This window comes from Carassius carassius, chromosome 39 (assembly GCF_963082965.1).
Source record: "Carassius carassius chromosome 39, fCarCar2.1, whole genome shotgun sequence".
Classification (NCBI taxonomy): Eukaryota; Metazoa; Chordata; class Actinopteri; order Cypriniformes; family Cyprinidae; genus Carassius; species Carassius carassius.
In genome coordinates this window covers 12,840,370-12,845,663 of record NC_081793.1, presented here as the reverse complement: position 1 = coordinate 12,845,663, position 5,294 = coordinate 12,840,370, and positions in this window count along the sequence as shown.

Here is a 5,294-nt window from a genome sequence, read left to right as displayed (position 1 = left end):
AAACAGCTTCATTTAGCCAACGAACAGAGGCTCCGCCCATCACCATAATATATAAATGTAAGCTATTACTTATTAAGTGATTGCATCCTGGTCTTTACCTAGTTTAATTGTGTAAATGTCTCGAAGGTAAGTCGGAAGAATAATAACAAATATATATATTTTTTAATTATTTCCTATTTCTAATGTATAGGTGTTGTGTGAAAAGCATGAGAAGAGAAAGAGAAAAGCATGATTAATTACTTTGTAATTATATTATATGATGAATTTGATATAATTTGCTTAATATTACACAATTATAATAATGTATAATTCACAAAACATGTATTTATTAATATTTTTGCCACATGTTTTTAACCACAGTCTTCACTGATGTAAATATTTCTTATAATAAGATCTAATTTAGAACTAAGACTCACTCACATTTCACTGCTGGTTAAATATGCCCTATATAATTGTGATTGTGACGAATAAAAATCTTGAATCTTGAAACTGCATATAATAAACCTGGAATAAGACCTAATGTGGTGATATGCAATATCCTGAGCTTCATTTGCTAGAGTGATGTCAGAATTAGGGTGGAGAATCCCAGATTCCCAATAACTACAGTGTACAGGAACTTGCCTACATGTCAGCCGTATTAGTCAGACTATTTTCAAGGTAAGCTATGGTCATTATCTCTCTCCAAACCTTCTTACCTTTTGTGTCATGAATTCCATTTTGAGTAATGTGTTCCAAAGAATCATGCATAATCCATTAAACAACTCAAGAGAGTCCATTGTTACTTTGAAACAAAAACGACCTCTGATGTTTCACTTCTTTTGCATGGATTTAAATACCCCATTATTTGTACTTCACAGCAAATAGTTTTTGTATTTTGCTGATGGTATCATTCAGTCAAATGAACTTAGACTCACTCAGTCCTATGAAAATTAGAGAGTTTTGTCTCTGTGTGTCTTAAACTGACATTAAAAATATTTAAATGACCCCATCTTAGGATGTAATGTAAGGTATTACTGGATATGAGGAAATCAAAAGAGCAAAATGTAATGTTCTGTGACCGCAGTACACAGCCAGGCCCTGTGTGTGAGGGAATGACTATGAGGGAAAACAGGGGCTTCAGGGTGGGAATGACATCCTGTGTGGGAAACAGATATCCGCTGAAGCTCAGGAAGAGAATGTTGTTTGCATTTTCCCTTTTTTCGAGGGAATGAGAAACTCTCCCATGAACTTCACTTGTTGTGGTCAGTTCACTCTTACAAAAATTCACATTCATTTGATTCATTAATACAGCTCTGATGCCAAATTGATTAATTAACCCTAAAACAAACAAGAGCAAAAAATAATTTCATGTCACTCTTTATATCATCTGGATAGGTAAAACATATTCAAAGGAATTTTTGTTATATTTGATATTATTTTATGAGTTGTACATTGCCTCTTTTAGGGTATAAAAATAGCCTAAGTTATCAATAATTCGATTATTTATTTGATGCAAACAAATATCTATTATTCAAAATATGCTGAATGACTTGTCTTGTATTTTAACATTTCTGGACTGTCTTGTCTTCATTCTCAGGGGTGGGCAATTCCATCCCTTGAGGTCCACTGTCCTGCATGGATTAGCTCAATCACTAAACAATCATAATGTAATTCATGTAATTTTTATGTAATGCCTGTTTAAGGGTCTCCAAAAACAGCTGACAACAGGTTGTTTGTAGAGAACCTGTTTAGCCTGTCTACAATAGAATAGAAACATGGATGGATCTATAGATTAGTATGATTATGAAATAGAGCTGAAGATCTTTGCCCGGTCTTTGTTCGCTCGGGTTCGGGCTTAATTTATATCATTTTACGCGGGCTCGGGCCGGGCTCGGGCTCGCGCTCCGGTTTGCGAGGTAAACAAGCGGTCATGTGATGTGTTTCGATTAGCGCGAGAAAGATGCGAAAATGTATGCTGAGTAGGTGTAACGGAGGCCTCTGGCGATTACCTTTTGGTTGCACCAGCAACTAAAGCAAAGTCTGAGGTGTGGAAAAGTTTTGACCATGTTTATAATGAGAATAATGAGTGAATAATGACGAACCATCAGTGAGCGCAGGAACGCGCTGGAGCCAGCTACAGTGGATTCAATCATTTTCCACCACAAAAACATGTATAGGCTTAGCCTAATCTCTGTAATTAAAGGTTTTTCAAATGATAACTAAATATTCACTGTCTTAAATGCATAGTGTCAACAGAGTAGGCTATACGCTAATGTTGGCATATTCTTTTATTAAATGTCAGCTGCTAGTGGCGAAGCAAATCCGGCCTTTATCTTAATTTCGTTATTGCCAAATACCCATCTTAATTTAAAATGTATCTTAATTTAATTTAATTTGTTAAAAATACTCGTTTTTAATGGTGCGTTGGTTTATTTATAGGCTAAATGAGCCCATGTCTATTTAGAGTGCTGAGATGTTAAGATGTTACAGAAGACTTATTTTATTCCTTTATTCCAACTTTCAAGTGGCCCACGTTAGTTATCAATAAATTATGCAAAAATATGTATAAATGACTCATTCTTGACAAAAGGCAAAAGAGCTGTTTGTGTGCGCGCACATTTGAATAATGTCGGGCTGTAAACGGGTTCGGGCTTTTAAAAAGCTGTCAATCAAGATGTAGCCTACTTGTCGGGCTCGGGCCGACACCTTTCGGGCTCGGGTCCTGTCGGGCCTAACTTTTAAGGCCCGATTACAGCTCTTGTATGAAACAGTTTACGTAATCATTCTTGCATTGATAAGATTTACAAACCACACCAGATAATAATAATTACCATCCATCTATTCATTCATCCATACATATATGGACTCAGTTTATATGCTTAGCATTGTATCAAGAAAAGCCACTGAATGAAAACTAAAGAAACAGAGTATAATATATTTAACACTTTTTTTCTAATATTTTCCCAATTTTTAATTTCTATGTAAGACCGACAGGTTAAAGAGCAAGACAATGTCACTTCATTTCCTCTGGAAGCCACTTTGCACGTTTGCTGGCAGAAGCTGATAGCACAGACAATGGACATAACCTTCATAGATGTTTACATAAAGACCCCTACATACAGTGGTGCCAATATGCAAAATAGTGAGACACTGTCTCATGGCTTATCATGAAAACATGGGTTTACATTTGAACATCCACATGATTTTGAATGTTGTTCCCTTTCTTATAATAATAATAATAATAATTCATTACATTTATATAGCGCTTTTTAGGCACTCAAAGCGCTTTACATAGTCAGGGGGTATCTCCTCATCCACCACCAGTGTGCAACATCCACCTGGATGATGCGACGGCAGCCATATTGCGCCAGAACGCCCACCACACACCAGCTTACTGGTGGAGAGGAGAGAGTGATGAAGCCAATCAGCGGATATGGGGATTGTTAGGAGGCCATGATGGTCAGAGGCTAATGGGCGAATTTAGCCAGGATGCCGAGGTCACACCTCTACTCTTTTCGAAAGACATCCTGGGATTTTTAATGACCACAGAGAGTCAGGACCTCGGTTTAACGTCTCATCCGAAGGACGGTGCTCGTTGACAGTATAGTGTCCCCATCACTACACTGGGGCGCTAGGACCCACACAGACCACAGGGTGAGCACGCCCTGCTGGCCTCACTAGCACCTCTTCCAGCAGCAACCTAGTTTTCTCAGGAGGTCTCCCATCCAGGTACTGACCAGGCTCAGCCCTGCTTAGCTTCAGTGGGAAACCGGTTCCAGGGTGATATGGCTGCCGGCTATCAGCTTGATTTTGCATTCTACTATTTATTACCAGCTTGTTTGCTATGGTAGTACTTCCACTAGTCTTTCAAGTACCTTAAAATATCCTGTAATGATTCAAAAATACATATCTCTCAGTAATATATACCCATACTAAAGTATTTGTATTTGAAATCATGAATGCTTTTAGGTTGAAATACTTTTAGGTTGCTTGTTTATGTCAACAGCATTTACACCTGCAATGTATTTTGAGATTTGCTCACATTAACCAAATTCAGCTGTCGTAACAGTTTTAAACCACATCGGGTTTGTAAATGCTTCTGCATTCAATTTCTGCATGTTTAAAGAAAGCTGAAGGTCCATATGCTCAACTCACATAAGTCTGATATTAGACAAAACATGAAACATAAGAACAAATTTAACATATCCATCAAATCCGGTTATTTAATGACATTTTATTTAGTTACTTAAAGGACAGTCTAGTCTTAAACTTCATTTAAAAGCAAAAATAATTAAGTTTAGAATCAGTTGTCAGATACCAGCACTCTGGAAAACACTATCTTTTATGGTTTGTAAGCTATAACAGCTTTTGATATTTTTCAGGGAATTCTACTAGACTCCTGTAGTACTCTTCCAGAGAGGTTTCTGCCTATGCCAAGTCAGCCCCCAAGGTTCTGTCACAGTTGTGCAGGGTCTAAGCTCCCCTGTCATGCCGCCTCATTTCCAAAGGCCCTACCTCATTTTCTCCAGTCCCAGAGCTTCTTGTTTTGGCAGCTCCAGTCTCACCAGAAGTTCCTACCAATTCTGCCCCAGTGGTTTCTGCCAAGGCAGTTTTATGTCACCATTACACCAGAGGTTCCTTTGCTGCCAAAATGTTTCTTTGAAGACCACTTCAGATCCAGCTACTATTCCTGAGTTCCTTGTCATAGAAGTTCCAACCCAAGACCTTCTCGGGTCTTGGAAGTTTTTTGTTGCGGACAACAAGGTAGAAGAGCTCTTTTTCATGGATGCCTCAGAGGTTGCGGTTCTATATATATATATATATATATATATATATATATATATATATATATATATATATATATATATATATAGAGGTATAGAGTCTTAACATCTGAATCCATGCTGATATTAAAAAAACTGTTTTCAAAGCTTTATTTAAAGTACAGTGAGTCTGTTATTTTAAGCTGTAGTATCACGACCACATTGACATGTCTCTCACTCCATCTACTGGTGAGTCTACATACATACTCTTGGTCATGGGTGGGCAAATCCGGCCCACTCTCCTGAAGAATTAAATCCAACTCTACTCAACTCTAACCTTAACAAACTAATCAAGGTCTTTGGATTACGTAACATTTTATAGGTTTGAATTTCATTTTATTTTACTAGTTTAGTTTAATTACTTTGAATAATTTAATTATATTTGTGCACACATACCAGACATAGGTCAAAACATTGAAAACTTTGCCTGAATTATAAAAGCTGGAAGTGGTACTAAATAAAGAGCCGCACAACACCGGTTCCTTTTGTTGA